At 33.0% G+C, this 17,458-nt stretch overlaps 1 long non-coding RNA gene across 1 annotated transcript; it reads right to left on the reverse strand.

The window, feature by feature from the left end:
* Positions 1-576: 576 nt before the first annotated feature.
* On the reverse strand, positions 577-1,371 carry LOC145074341 (uncharacterized). The gene is made up of 3 exons (XR_013691803.1): positions 1,153-1,371; positions 930-1,029; positions 577-853 (listed from the first exon to the last, which is right to left on the reverse strand). It is a non-coding gene; the product is annotated as an uncharacterized LOC145074341 (long non-coding RNA).
* Positions 1,372-17,458: the final 16,087 nt, after the last annotated feature.

Genomic DNA, 17,458 nt, shown 5'->3' on the forward strand with positions numbered 1-17,458 from the left:
GAGCTACCGGAGGCGAAAAGAAAGCCCTGACATAATCACAAATACCTGCAAATATGGAATTTTACAAAAGTCCTTTTTGTAAAAGTTGTTTTTTAAAATGTGTTTGGATTAACTTTTGAAGAGAAAAAATCAAAAGTTAAAGTGTTTGGTTTAACTTTTACATGTAAAATGACTAAAAATGACTAAAAAGGACATGGTTTAACTTTTAGATGGGGTTATAAATGTAATTTAATCTTTTAGCAGGTGAAAAGTTAGGAAAAGTCACGAATCCGTGACTTTTTCAAAAAGCTTGAATTTACTTTATAGCAAAAGTTGATTAAAAAGTCATTTTCATTTTACCCAAACATCTTTTTGGACTTTTTCTAAAAGATAAAGTCAAAAGTAAGTTTAAAAGCCAATACAAACACCCTCTAAGTGCCTAAGTGGTAACCATTTTTTATTTTGTTTTTTTTTTAAAATTAAGTTATATGCTCTAATGATATTGGATGTTTTAAGTGGTTAATGATTAGTGAAAAGTCTAATTGGAGATGCTTTAAATATGTTAATGATTTGGAGAGTAAATATTAACAAACCACAAAATTAAAATTATTCTTTATTAGCTTTTTACACCAAGGTTAAAGGTGCCATTATTGTTTTGGATAACAAGTCAAACAAATCTTATTCCAATACAATCCTCTACTCAAAAGTCCATTTTACACCCCTGCGCTTTCTCATAGTAAGACAGACCATCCTTTTCAAGTGCGGCTGCAGTTCCTTCAATAAATAAAGTTAATTTGGTGGGAGCTGCACTTTTATCTGGACCAAATGCAAAAACACTCGGGAACCTAAATACTCCAAACCTTGATTGTATATCCTGAAAATTATAATCAATTAGTAAACAGTTGTATAAAATAATATTAGTTTAAATTATAAAAAATAACGAGGAATACTTTTTCCACGTCACAGTCAACTTCACCAAACTTGACCTTTCCTTCCAAAGCCTTTGAAGCCTTCTCCCACTCAGGTCTAAGTCGTTTAACATTTGGACACCTGAAAGAAAATATATATATATATATATATATATATATATATATATATATATATATATATATAGGTTTAAAATTGAATATGATAAAGTAAAAAAGAATAAGCATATGTGGAATAAATTATTACCGGGGATTTCCGAACAAGACAAACCAAACATCTTTACTTTGCATAACCAATTGTTCAAAATTTCCTGAATTCAATATAACTGAGGCTGTATCACCGGCGTCAACGAGATTTAAATTTCCAGTGAATGATAAAAAGAAGAAAGAAATAAAGATCAACACACTTGCCGAACGATTCATGGTTCCTGACAGAGAAATGGAAAACAAAAATACTTCTTTTTGTGTTTGATTGATAAGAGATACGTGCTATAAATAATGAATCATACATGTAATTTGAAGAAATATGGATGGACTAGCAAATTATTTGCCGAGTATTATTAGGAATTGATGATGTCAAATTATGCCTACATTAATGGAGAACCAAAGGAAATGATAGTCGTTTGAAACCAACTTAGAAACATATATAATAATCTGAACTTTTTATCCATTAACTTTAGCATATTAATAAAAACTTTTTTATTACTTATTATTCTTTTGAATATATTTTTATTAACAAAGTGTATATATTACAAATCCATGTATATATGCGATTTATATCATATAAAAAAATATTATGCAAGGTATATTATATGGTTCTAGACGAATAGTTATCTTTTAACATATAAAACCACCCACGTCTAACATATAAAACCACCTACATCGATTCTTTCAAGCTTTTTTCAAAGTGCCACATGGATATTATTGCAAGCCACGTCAATTTTTCCTTTTGAAATAACAAACATAATTACATATTAGGTTCCACGGTGTGGTGAGTTTTTTTTTTACTGATGACACATAGATTCCACTTAAAAATTTAATGTTTTGTCTATGAAGATTTGGGTATTAGGGGGTGGTGTTCTTGGCAAAAGAAAGAAAAAAGAGGGAGAAATGAGGGTCTTAGACGACAAAAGAGGAAAAAGACATCGTTGAACTTCTACCACCGGCACATTAGTGTTGGCAAAAAAAGAAATAGGGGGTGGTGTTCACCGCCGATAATAGTGTCTACGTCGGTTTGCGATCGATCAAAAACACACGACGCCATGCAACCTTCTATATATTTGTGTACTTTCTTAATGCAACACATCAACGCAACTTCTCAATATATATATATATATATATATATATATATATATATATATATATATATATATATATATATATATATATATATATATATATATATATTGTTTTGGAATTTCATTGAAAAACTACCGTGCTTAACACCGCCCATGGAGGTTTGTTTAATTTTTTGTTTTACAAATCTTATATGACAGACGTTATTGGTGTTGGGCTTTCAAGTATAAAACACATAGCATAATACAACAATGTACTTTACTATACAATGATTTTACATAAATATGTTCCAAAGAATTGAGAATTAATTGCACCTAAATAGCTGACCAGCAGCATCTCCTATCTTGTTGGCCTGCATAAAAAACAATCATTCAACAATTGAAAATAAATGAGGAATGCAATTTTATTAAGTAACATTGCATGCATCAAGAAGTTCAAACCTAAGGGTAGGTTTGAGATGAATTAACATAAATATGAGCTATGTAAAATCATCATGTGGTAATCCCAATTCTATTGTATATTATATTTAATTATAGTTATAGAACTTCTTATTCACAAAACGAAAACAATTAAACATACAATGAGATTATAGTAAAAACATTCGGTTATTTTTACCAAAATAAATAAATAAATAAATAAAGTTTAGGTTATAATTAAAATCATGGATTTCTTACAATTATAATTTTTATAGCTATATTATAATTTACATCCAATTATGTTTAAGGTTAAACAACTGCAGATCATCCCATCCCATGTGACTTGCATCCCATTATTTCCTGCAATCAGAAAGATATTGAAAACAATCGATACAATTACCAACAAAAAAAATTCCAGGATTCCATTTTTCAAATAACAAAAACTCAAGAAATACTTTTGAAAAGTACTTTTTGTTGACAATTTCTAAAATAATTGTATAAAAATAAGAAAGAAAATGTATGATTACATATACAGTCATGTTAGCGGATGAATGTGCAGCACAAAGGGCATTGGTGTCCAGTCAACAACTCTATATGTCCTTCAAAAGCTCCACAATCTATTCCAGTCCCCAGTCTCCTGCTTCAATTATGGAATAGAATCTGAAAAGGAAATCTATGTTGTTTAGTGAAATATATGATGGATGCTCCGTTACAAAATTCTTGTTACTATTTCAAATTATGATTTTGTTTAATCTTTGCACTTTTGCATTTCCGACACCAACAACAAAAGGATATTCCCACATAAGTTGGTCATCTTCATGATTTCTATGAATATCTTTGAATGATTTTTGTGAAACAATGCAGTAATTTAACACCAAAAGGTATTATATTTATCACAAATAAATGAGAAACTATTAAAAAAGTATTTTTTTTACCATAACTCAGTAGAAGGATCTTTTCCTTTCCAACTCATGTCCTTCCACTGCTTAAAACTTCAACATGGGCCTGTTCTCTAGGAGAGGCAGTTTTTGTTAATGCCATGAATGTTTCTAAGGCAATAATCAAAATCGAAAAATATGAGACCAACCCTTCATTGTTTCATTAGTTTTTGTTCATGGATACTTGTTCTGGAACTCATATATAAGCAAAATCTAATCTGTTTTGCAGCCTCTGTAAGCAATGCTCCTTGTCGTTATCAAATTAAAAAGTATAAGATTCAAACATCTATAACACATTTAACGGTTGTTGCGTTATGATGATTTGAAGTCATGACTACATCAAACATAGACATTGGGTCATTGATAAAAAAAATAGAAAATCAATCATTATTTTCTTCTTGTCATTTAATCGTTAAGGTTTAAAAGATGAAACTGCTCCTAGGCATTTCATCAAACACGTTATGAGCATAATCAAATTCTCTTCTTTAGCAAGACATATTCCAAATCTTTCCAATGTATATGTATACCCCCATAAAGGACAAATTGTCCTTAAACTAACCTATGGTTCCAAATTCTGATTACACACGTCAATTAGACACAATCCTACAAAAACTTACTCACTAAAAATCAAGCAATCCAAAAAGAGAAATAGAAACTCAATACATGAATCAGATAATCCAATTCATCAAAAAAGAATTAAGAAGTAGAGGTGTTTTAGAAAAAAGTAGTGATATCTATGAATTACCTTTCAAATGGATGGATGAATACTTGAGAATTAGGAAAAAGATGTTTGATTCAATTTTTGGTGCACCAACAGAAAAGAAATTCGAGCAATAAAAAGAAAGAAGCAGGTGTAGTCACAAAACTACAAAGAGAATCACGGTGAGGGGTCATCTATGGCGGTGTATTACGAAAGGCGATAAGTGAAAACCAAGTGTCCCGAAGAATCGTGTTTGGTGGAAGAAGGCGGGGGCGGTAATGGACATATCTCTTGGTCGATTGTTGGGGAAGGAATCTGGTGTTGCACTTAGAGGAAAAGGGGAGTCAATGAATCGTTAGGGGCTATTTAAGACTTTATGTGGAGGATGTGAGACGTTATAGGCAAACTTAAAAACGCCTGTTGTGGTACGTTACGTCGTTCTTACGAAGATAGGATACGTGGCGTGAAACGAACTCTGTAGATTTGATTTTGGTGGAATGAGATAAAAGGGTTTTTATATATAGTAATGATATATATATATATATATATATATATATATACTTTTTATTTATATATACTTTTCAATAAAAAGTCTGGTTATTGTCACTAAAAATATATTTTTTGACGAATTATTACTTTCGTTATTCGATTTCCTCCATATTTTGAATAAATTATTATTTGAAAAGATTTTCAATATACTTATTTAGTTTACTGAAATAAAAGTAAAATCTTTTAATGACCAAATATAAAGGTGGTCACTTGTTTCACTAGTTGAAGGTTTCTATTAGTATTTTTTATTGATCGTCTTTGTTGCTATATATGATATAAACCCATAGTTTATAATTTAGTTGAAACTAAATAAAACTAAAATTTTGAAATGTAGTATGAGTGTGTAGAATTTACCCTTTTAAGTCCTTTTTTCTTTTCAAAAATTATTTTATAGCATAGCCTAACTTAGTTTTCTATCTTCAAGATTTAAAAAAAAAAATACACACATTCCAAAAGATATATAGAATCCCTTACTGCATAGCCTAACGTTCCGTTGTTAGTTTTATTTCATTTAAATAAATAAATATTAGTTGAATTTATTAATTGCACAATATTTATTTAAACTTTACATAAAAATAATATCCTTTTTTTGATATTTAATAGTAGAATTTTTCAAGTGTAAAATTCATTTAGTATTTGGTATAGTTATACAATATACTAATATATATTTTATGTTTTACTAAATTTCAAATAAACAAATGATTAAATTTATTTTTAATATATAAAATATTACCTTTTTAGGTTCATTATACATTATATTTTGAGGATCGATTTGTGGGCTAAGATAAAATATGACGAATTCACACACTAACTCATTATCAAAGTTTCATATAGAAAAATTACATATAGTAAATTAGCAAAAAAATATTATTTCTTGATACAAACAAAACACTTGATAAAGTTTGTTATCTGGGTTTCTCCGCTAGAAAAAAAAAAATTGTAACTTTAAATTAAGTTAAAGCAGTTATTTTTTACTATGTCATTTGTGTTTGGTTTGTTTCAAATCTAATGGTTAAATATATAAAAGGTAATGGTAGTTTTTCTTACTAATTAGACATTTAGATAGCTGTTTTTCATATCTTTGGTCCTGAAGGTGAAAGACCCGATCTCGCTTACAGACTACAAACCCATCAGTTTTATAGGGTGTATTTATAAGATCGTTGATAAAGTCTTAGCAAATCATCTAAAAGGGGTTATTGGATCAGTCGTTGACGAAGTTCAATCAACATTTATATGTGGCAGGAATATACTTGACTGCCCACTCGCTATGAATGAAATTTATAATTCGGCAAAGAAAACCAAACTGTCAATCTTCCTCTTCAAAGTAGATTTCGAGAAAGCGTTTAATACAATAAACTGGAGCTACTTGGATTCAGTGATGGAACAAGTGACATTTGCGAATAAATGGAGAAAGTGGATCTTTGGGTGTTTATCATCAGCAAGAGCTTCAGTTTTAGTAAACAGGACTCCCATTGATGAATTCCATATCACTAAGGGAGTGAGGCAGGGTGACCCCCTCTCGCCTTTTCTCTTCATAATCCTTATGGAAGGACTACATACGACAATCCAAGGTGTTAAACAACATTCACTATCTCGAAAAGCACCCAACCTATTATCTTACCAAGAAAAACGCAACCGGAGTCTGGAGTAATATTTCAAAAGCAATTGTGAGTCTTTTGCATTATAATATCGACCTAAATAGTTTGTTCTCGTTGGTGCCAAGTGCGAATATCAAAATTCTCTTCTGGAAGGACATCTGGTGCGGAGATATCCCCTGCAATCCAGATTTCCATTGCTCTACAATCTCAAGTCAGTTAAGAGATACTCCCTGATGGATAGACTGTGAAGATCCAGGTTTTCATGGAAATGGAGAACCACTTCTTTTGATGTTGACTCTCTTTTAGAGTTACATGAGTTTCACAAGTTGGTTGGATCACTTAATTTTAGTCAATCACTCAAAGTTGGCTTCCATTTCAAACCCAATTCAGAAGGTACCTACACGACGAACAGTCTAAGGCGGGTGGTGGACTCGAAAATTAACCAATATAAAGGACCTTTGATTTGCTGGTCAAAAGCATACCTTAAAAAGTTAAATGCTTTATATGGAGGGCTGCTATAGGTAGAATTCCAGTAGCTGATGGCTGATGCGTTAGTTTACAGGGGTATAATGGTACAAAACAGGACTTTTCCAATGTGTGGTACTTGTGATGAATCCACTAACCACTTACTGATTGCCTGTGAATTCTCAAAAACAGTTTGCTATTGGATTTTCCGGTGGTGTGAGATTCAACATAGGCAATTTGGGAATGTAAGAGACCTCATTGATTTTGCTTTAACATGGGGGAATTGTCCCAAGAAAAGGCATTTGCTGAGCATGATAGTATACTCTACCATTTGAAACATATGGAATGACAGAATTTTTAAAAATGTTGGAGTAAATCCTACCAAGACTGCAAATTCCATTATAGCTCAAACTTTTGAATGGAACAAGTAGAGGAGGAATGGAATGGAAAGCTGGACGGAATGGAGTTGCTCTCCGTTTTCTCTTTTTTAGTTTTAAATGTTAGCAAAATGATGTAGTGTTGTTTGTTTATTCCTCTCTGGTTTGTTTTGATGCTTCCTTGCTCAGCTATATAAATTATTTGCCGTTTCCAAAAAAAAATGTCCATGTTATCTAAGCATATACTAATATGGTGAAGAGTTTAAAAACTAAATGTATAACTTATAAAAGGATTTTTAATTGAGCAAAAGTAAAGAAAAATCGTTCGACTATTTTTAATTTTTTATTTAAAAGTTTCCAAATTTCTGTGAACACGAAATGAATGGTTTTGCAATTTGTTTAAAGTTTTCCAAAATTTCCAAAAATAATATTTTTATTTTGATATTTAATAATAAAAATTTTCAAGTTTAATATTCATTTATTATTTGGTATAGTTATAGAATATAGCAATATATAATTTATCTTTAACTAAATTTCAAATAAACAAACGATTGACAACCATTTCATGACCATTTTGCAAGTATTTCATTTGTTTTTTTACCGTAAGACTTAATATTGATATGTATATAAACATAATTATAAAGGAAAATGACTTGATAAGGTAAGATACTTTTTGAAATGTACACATTTAGTCCTTATTATTTTTTTTTTGTAAAATAAACCCTTATACGGGATTTTTTGTAACAATGCAGTTCTTATGACCGGCTATACCTGGTATACCGGTCATATACAAATTTTATTTTAGGAAAAATGACTTGATAGGGTAAGATACTTTTTGAATTGTACATATTTAGTCCTTATTTTTTTTTTTTGTAAAATAAACCATTATATTTTATATACACATTAGGTCATTTTCACTGGATTCTACAGGTTTTGCTGATGTGGAAGCACAAGTGGCACTAAATAACAATTAATTAGCTTAGTCATCGGATTCTACAGGTTTTGTCATGTACTTATTCAATCTTTCATAGATCATATTGTGCAAAAGATCAAACCAAAAATCTTCACAAGATCATATATTTGTTGCATTCAATCATTCTTACCCTCTCATCATTTCTTCTGTGTTTGATTGCTGCCAAGAACACACCTTAGGTGTGTTGCTTTTTTCGGTGAGCAAAGGGGAAACAACCCCCATATGTCTTCCTCTCTAGTCGTGATACACCACCCACAAGATCCCTAAAAAATCATTGTTGATGCTATCCTCATTCCTTCTCCATTTTCTGTCTGAAAGCACCTCCCGACGGAGGTGGGTGATCCTCTAGCAACAAGAAAAGGGCGGCGACCCTTCTCTTTCTCGTCTCTCTTCCTTCCGGTCGAACAACAACAGCCAAACACCCTTTACATGTTGTGTTTCTCCGATCTGTCTCTCTTTGCCTCCATCTTTGAGATATGTTGCCAGAAAAAGAAGAAAGAAACGACGAGGGGACTACTAGAGCATCTTCTCGCCGCCAACTACCGTCTCTACTTCCTCCTGCCTCCCCCTTCGACCTTGTTGTTTTTGCCATCATTCCTCTTTGCTACCAGTGATGTGTAGGAACACACAAAGGAGTCGTCGGAGATCGGGGTTCTCCCTCTTTTTCATGATGAATAAAAGTTGGAAAAATCTCGTTGTGGATATGTGGATGCCACCTGAGTATTTCATTTCAAAAAAATAAAAGAAAGGGAAAATGACTTGATAGGGTAAGATACTTTTTGAAATGTACACGTTTAGTCCTTATTTTTTTTTTGTAAAATAAACCCTTCCACGTCAGCAAAACCTGTAGAATCCGGTGAAAAGGACCTAATGTGTACATATTAATAAAGTATAAGGGTTTATTTTACAAAAAAAGAATAAGGACTAAATGTGTACATTTCAAAAAGTATCTTACCCTATCAAGTCATTTTCCCTAATTATAATGGATGATTTTGCACATATTTTAAACACACATAGATGTACATACAATCATTATACTCATATAACCAAATATAGGTCTGGTGTAAAACAATAAATCAACCAAAATCAGAGAACACTATTGCTTATAACACAAAACATAAACAAGCATAACAAACAAGAAATTAGAGTGATTTCATCTAAACCTTCTTTATTAAACCAGATCGAAAATCATCTATCTTCCTTACATAAATAAATAAAACATAAATATCAACAAAACATCATTAGCCCATAACTAAGAAGCTAAAAAATATTTCGTTTATAAAGAATATATTAACAAAGTAACACTTTTATTTCCATTTTCAAGATGCTAATTTTGTGATGTTTCTTGTTTTTAATGACCAAGTGAAATATTCTCCACCTTTAAACCTTCATCCTGGCACACAAAGCAAACAGAAAAATAGAATAAATAAATAAAATAAATAAAAGAAATTCAAATGGGTAGAAATGGATTAAACTACATAAAGGAGATATCAAAGAGAAGAGTCGGAAAACACGCCGAACCCTAAGAGCATAATGGAGAAAAAGATTGAGAGATTAATAACAGAGTCAGTATATTGGTGGTGGCCCGATAACAAAAGATTCAACTTGAAATCAACTCAAAAAACATGAGAGAATCGAAAAGATAAGAAAATAAAAGTAGGTTAAGAACACATTAAAAGAAAATCTTAGGGAACATGTATACCTAAATCGACGAAACCATCATCGTAGCGATGACAGATGGTGGTGACGAAAACCGAGCGACGACGGAGGTTGTAATATTGTTTAGGGTGAAGGCCGTTAGTGAGGGAAAGCGGAGGTTGAGAACGATTTCAAAACAAAAACATTAAATCGAGTGTGAAATGCGACAATAGTGTTGGCCATTTTAAAGCTAGGGTTCAGTAGAAGGCGACAGTACTTAAGGTGGAGGTGGAGGAGCTTTTGATGCACCAGAGATGGTTGTGCCAATGCGAAGATCGAGGTGGCGTAGATGAGTGGTAGTCAGAGTAGTAGAGGATGCAACAGACGGAGGTGCTGGTGGGAAGTATTCATATGTTTTCAAAAAGCGGGTTTTAAAGGAAAATAAGGATTTGTAAAGAATGGAACGTCCACTTTTATATTTATATTTTCCTTTAAGGGATTTTCTAATATGTGCCCTAAGGGCACACATAAGAAACATTAATTGAACTATTAATTATGGGGAATATTATCATAATTAAATATGAAATTTATTAATTATAGAAAATATTTTTCATAATTAATGCATTTCACATTTAATTATGGTAATATTTCTTATAATTAATACTAGTTCTTATGTGTGCAGGACACATATTAGAAAATCCCTTCCTTTAAATCTTGTATCTGATTGGTTATTTTTAATTTACAAGGGTCACTATTTTATACCATTAGATGTATTAGATGTGAAATTAAGGGTTAATGGACTAGAAATGTAACAAACTTTGGTATTTGTTTACATTAAGGTAACAATGTTTTCTTCATTCACATTTGATCATTGAGCTTGTTTGGCCTATTCAAAATAAGGTAATATGACCGGTAATTAGCGGTAACATTACCCTATTATGAACAGGTCAAACAAGTTTACTGGTCAAATGTATACAAAAAAACCTAGTTACCTAAATATGGACAAATACCAAAGTTCCTTACCCATTTTGGTAATATTAGGTTCTTTATGTTAAGTGCAAGTAGTCATAAGATCCATTAATGTGACATGAAATTGGGTTGTCAAGTCTTTGTGTATGAGGAGATGGTCAGGTCTTAGGCCAACCCAATATAGGCCCATCTAGTTAGGGGTTAGGTTGTATACGCTTAAGGGGCTATATTGTATGTGCTTTAAAGACCTAGTAACACAACCTAGCCTATCACTTCCCAGGACATAACTGGGCTAGACTAAGTCAAACCTATTTTCTCATTAACTGTCGGAGCCTGATCCCAGGGGACAGTCCTTAAGACAATTCTTGTCCAATATTACCAAAACGGGTAAGAAACTTTGATTTTTGTCCATATTTAGGTAACCATGTTTTTTTTCGTACACATTTTACCAATAAACTTGTTTGACCTATTCATAATAAGGTAATATTACCATAATTACCAGTCATATTACCCTATTTTGAACAGGTTAAACAAGTTCAATGGTCAAATGTGAACGAAAAAAAACATGGTTACCTAAATGTGGACAAATACCAAAGTTCGTTACCTTTCTAGGTCATTAACCCTGGAATTAATGGTTGAGATTTAAGCTTCTTAGTTTAAGACTTTGGTCTTAAAACTTTTAAACTTATTATTATGTATCCATTATAAAGTAGTGTGTGTGTATACACACACACATACAAGTAGGTTCATGCGAAAACATAAATAATTTACAAAAATGCAAAAATAGATTTTATCTTATAAAAATAAAAAAACATGTACTTTAGAAATTAAATTTATTAGCAATAAATTAAAGATAATAAGTTTACATGGGGTGTTATGGTAATATAGATTTAAAGGTGGTTTTAACAACCGTTTCTTTTTTTTTTTTTTTTTTTTTTTTACGTCTTTAACCACTTTTAAATTCAAGTTTTCATAATAAAAATGTCAAAATGAACATGATGTGCTAATATGAAACAATTTCTCATATCGCCTCATCATCACCATACTAAAAATAAACTAGGGATATATCAGATAAAACACATACCATACCAGGGAAACCAACTCCCAATAAAGCCCTGGGGGTTGTGACTTCCCTGTTATGCGTACGGGTCATGCACTTCCAATAGTAGGGGACGATACTACTTTCCACACCTACCCGTATTTTTCTTAGAGGATCATTACAACAACCCTAAAAATACACACTAGCATACGCATACATTCAATCCTCACTTCCTAGAGGAAGGCTAAATATTACGCGACTGGTCGGATGACCCCACACAAATCATCCATGAAACTTCTACCAACCCTGCAACACTCGTGTATGCTAATCATACATAACATTGGATCCTATAGAAATTCGAATACTTGATTCTACCTTAAGCTCTTCATCAAAAAAGAACAGGAAACAAGGGTAAACCAAACATTCTCAGGCTATAGAATCTTAGTTATGCACAACTATGATGCATACACTAAGCAATTACAGTTATGATGTTAATTCTATAAAAGAAGGAAACCCTAGGCTACATGGCATCATATAATCAGGAAATTCGATCATGCAATTTCTGAAGATCCCTAGCCTATCACTAGCATGTTATTCTAACATATCATAATATCAAATAACAGAGTGGTAATTTGGGGTCTACTTACTGGCTCTGGTTGATCGTACACATCGCATCATCTTTGATTATTTTGAAAACCATTTGAAAATCATTTTTAAAACCTTTGTCCTTAGTTTGAGACTAGATTCACATGAGTATTCCTCTAATTCACTCGAACCAAGGCTCTGATACCAACTTTTTGATGGGTTTTGATACAAAATATAAGTTAGTTTTCCACAAAAACCAGCAACGGAAGTATTTAAAAATAACTAGTTTCTTTTTAGTTCATAACAAAACCAAACCATCAAGGATCCATTTATAGAGGTTAGAATGAAATAAAAACACAACCAAAGAGTGTTTAGAATGACAACCTTTGAAGCCTTTGAGCCCATTTGGTTTTGGGGGTGTTTATGAAGATAGAAAAATCAAAGAGTATGATTAACTTAGAATGCTAGTTTCTTCTTGTATAAAGTACTTCTTAAGCCTTTAAGTGCTTAACTCAAATAAGCACTAAAGGAGAAATACTTTAAGTCACCAAAGACTTGAATAATCTTCAAAAGAAAGCAAGAGAAGTAGCTCCATGCTATTTATGGTTTTGGTGAAGAATAAGAGGAAGAGGAGAGTGTTTCACTTAACCAAAATACAAGCCTCATGCATATCTTAGATAGTCCATGTAAAGTAAGGCATAACCATTAAAATACTATAAAGTATTGGTAGCCTTTTGAAGCTTGGGAGACAAAGCATGGAGCTTGACAAGCAACCCCCATTTTTTAATACTTTTGGCCATACCTCTTGAAAAGAGGAGGATTCTTTAAATTTTATAAACTCTAAGTTTATAAAATATAAACTTTGTCTTTAGTTAAAAGACAAAAGAATCCAACTAGTCCAAAATGTTGTGCATGACTTACTAATTCATACCATATGAAATAATAACTAGTTATACTCTCTTATAATTATTATTTTCACAAAACAATAACTATTCCCTAATTCAGTACAAGAATTGATATTATTTATTAATAACCATATTAATGATAAATATTCAAAATGTACCAACTTGTTAAAAGTGTGACCCTATAAGATCATATATTATTAGCAATATCACTCTATAATGATTCTTGGGCATATAGATTCAACAATCTCCCACTTGCACATGATGCATTATAGACTGACATAGACAGTAGCTGACGTTTAGCAATGAGCTACTGCCCCTAATAATATATGAAGGGTGCCATCTCATCAACAGTCAATTCCAGGAGCTCTAAGCTACATTTGTTACTAAAGGTGTGGTATAAATTATTCCTTTGTCTCAGACATCATGTCGAACATGAGATATGGATCGTCATCATCTCATTTAGTGTTCAACTTCTAGTAAGGCCTTGTATGTCTTACTCTCAGCGAATAAGAGGGACAAATCCCATCTTGACTACATACGCCCATCAAAGTAGTTCATGTTATACCCAACGATGGCCATTGTGACTTCCTTTAACGGAATAGTGTTAAAACATGTCAAAGCTCAACAATCCCTACACTTCAAGACCCAAATATTTATCTCAAGTCTAAGAATACAAAGATACAACCTTGATCAAAACATCACTCTTGACTATGATCCATAAAGTGATTTTGATGTGGGGCCGGTCAAGTCCAATACTTATTCTCCTAATCAAGTACCTGTGAAGTTGGTAGCAACTCTTGCTATTCTCATCTCCGTTAGAATCCACCAATCCACTCATATTAGTCTTACCTCATAGATGCTCCAACAACTATGAACGACCATGGAAATTTTGAAAACCTAGTTATTCAAGGATTTAAACATGCTAATATAGAACACAATAATTATTTAATGAATGACTCATATCCAATATCTCAACTCATTACAATATATGTTGTCTTTATTGTTCCAATATCCAAGCTATACATTAAACATCTTTGTATGTGGTTCTCCAAACCACGATGTACTCTAACTATGATGTGTAATTGTAATTAAAATCTACATGGAAACATTATCCATGTAACTATCTCTTCACTCATATTGAGGATACGCCTGATTGTGACTGAGAGTTATCTCAATCTATTTGAAAATTTAGCACATGTGTAACAAATTTAAACATAGCTTTCTTTCAAATACTCCGTGGATTAGGAATATTTCTTTAGTTATCGTAAGTATTTTAGAATGCTCCTATAAATCACATAATGACTAGTTCTCAGATTATACTGGTATCATTCGACATGCTCTAAGCATACAACTTATTTGGCCTTTATGCATAATCATGACATATATGATTAATCGAAATGCAGTAGCATATGGAATACAATCATATTATCTAATTCAAAAACATTTACACTAGGATTTTCATCAAAATCATGTCATGTGGTATTTGACAAGACAACTCTCTCAAATTCCCTTATCTTAAGTTCTTTAAGATCCTTGACAATCAATGCAATTTTACTTAATCCTTTAAGTTGCCATGATCTATCTATATAGATATTTATTCCAAGGGTTAGTATGTCAAGTACATATAAGGATAGGAATGTTACTGCGCTCCCACTAGCTTTGTAGAAAACACTAGAGTCTTCTTGACTTAAAATCAAATCACACTGTAATTATCTTATAAGAAAAAATATTCTTACTTTGAGATTTTAGCTTAAATCTGAGAAGATTTTCATTCATGTATAATATTCTTACTTTGAGATGTTAGCTTAAATATGAGAAGATTTTCATTCATGTATGCTTACTCCTTTTAAAACTCACTTACTCTTTATAGTCAAACTATATCGATGAAGATTAATGAAGCCCATACTCAGTAATCATACATGAATGCATCCCAATATGTTTTATTAGTTTCCAATCAACTAATGAAAGGATTCAACAACATTTGAAAACTTGTTAGTTCCAAACTATGATGCATTTGTATCTTTAACTCTTAAAGTTCCAAATTGCTCCCACTTAGAAAAAGAACTTTCTATGTACTTGTCATATGGAATGACAATTAGTGGAGTTAGTGTAACACACTAAATTCTCAAATAAAGTTTTCACTTTTAAAACCACACAAAACACAGTTTCACATTTCTCAAACCCAATTTATAATTTGTTCAAAACACAACTCGATATAAATGTTTGAAAATATCCCAGAGTCCTCAAAACATAATCTCTAGTTGGTGTGTACAATCATGCCGACGCCTTCCCGCGATCCTGAGAGGTACCTGAAACACATTTTACACAACACTGTAAACACAAAGCTCTGTGAGTTCCCAAAATACCACACACAAATACTTAGCCTATCATGGCTATAACTCAATAAGGACCCTCCGGTCATGTGTCTCAGTGAAGACCCTCCGGTCTCATAGCTCGGGTTGGACACTCCAGTCCGGTATCTAAGTGAAGACCCTCCGGTCTCATAACTTGGTTTGGACCCTCCGGTCCTAACTCAATAAGGCACATAAATAATATACAACATAAATCACAAAGACAAAATGCATGATACCACATAACTCAATATAAGCACATAAGACCTTCCGGTCGATAACTCAAATAAGACCATCCGGTCACACAATATTACCACTCAGGTAAGTATAGTGAGAAGATTTACCTCGTAGGTAGAGCAAGAATGTATCGTACTCAACCGTAGGTCTAGAATCTGCCTACATATATCATAATCATCTTTAATTACCAATTTATAATAACAAATCTAAGATGTTAAGCTAGCTCCTTTTTCTCGGGAAGGGTGAAAGACCATTTTACTCATCCATGGTCTCCAAAATCCCTAACTTGACCCAACCATAAAAGTCAACGAAAGTCAACAGTCCATGTTGACACAACTCATCGAGTGCATCTATGCGACTCGTCAAGTTCCTTCGTTTCTTTGAAAAGAATCGGGAAAATCCAACTCAACTCGCCGATTTGTCTCGCCAACTTGCCGAGTTCGTAACACGTCCAGACTATCGGGGAAAACCCTAACTAACTCGTCGAGCTCCTTCAAGCCATTCTCTCATTCATACGTCTTTAAGAAAGACCCAGGCCTCAAACTCTAGATCTAGCCTCCTAAGGCTGAAATACCACGTAAAGCTACAAGCTTTACGTCCATGCATGGTATCTAGGGCTAAGTTTGCCAAACCAAAGCTCAACAAAGGGCTTAAGGCATGGAAGTTGGCCAAAGCTTGATAAAGCTTGAATCTTTAGGCCTAAGGGACCTAATATTGTTCAGATCTGAATCCTCCTCTTCAAGGCATGCTCAAACAACTAAATGACTCAAAAGAAGGTAGAAATGGCCATAAACTCCGTAATGGAGAGATCTAACAAACAAGGGGTCATGGTAATAGCTTTTTACCTCCAAATGGTAGCTAACACTGAAAGAATGTTGGATCGAAGGACTCCTTCTTGTTCCAAGCCTTTTGCTCCTCAAGCTCCTTCAAAGAATGCACTAAAACACACACTCTTAGCCTCTCTCTCTCTCTCATAGATGATAATAGCTCGATTAGGGTTTCTCTCAAGGTGTTAAGGTGGTGAGGGAGGCGGGGTAAAGGACTTAAGGTTTTTAAATAGGGTGCAAACCCTGAAAATTAGGGTTTTCATGCTCAGCTCCTACTCGACGAGTTAGGTCCTCCAACTCGTCGAGTTGACTCTAAGAACCACGCGACTATCAAAATGTTTACTCGACAAGTTGAGGCCTCCAACTCGTCGAGTTGGCCTGCCAAAATGAATATTAAGCAATTTAAATTTGTACCTGGGAGTCGGGATGTTACAATTCTCCCCCACTAGAATCAGACTTCGCCCTCGAATTCATTCTCTGGAAACAACTCTGGGTACTGCTCACGCATCTCGGACTCCGGCTCCCAAGTCTACTCAGATCCCTTCTGATGCTGCCATTAAACCTGAACCAACGACACCTCTTTATTCCTCAAGACCTTCACCTTCTTATCCAAAATCACCACCGGCTTCTCAATTTAGTTCAGGTGATCATCAACCTGAATGTCCTCTAAAGGAACCACTGTTGTCTCGT

This window comes from Lactuca serriola, chromosome 9 (genome assembly GCF_051521515.1).
Source record: "Lactuca serriola cultivar US96UC23 chromosome 9, Lser_US96UC23_V15, whole genome shotgun sequence".
Taxonomy (NCBI): domain Eukaryota; kingdom Viridiplantae; phylum Streptophyta; class Magnoliopsida; order Asterales; family Asteraceae; genus Lactuca; species Lactuca serriola.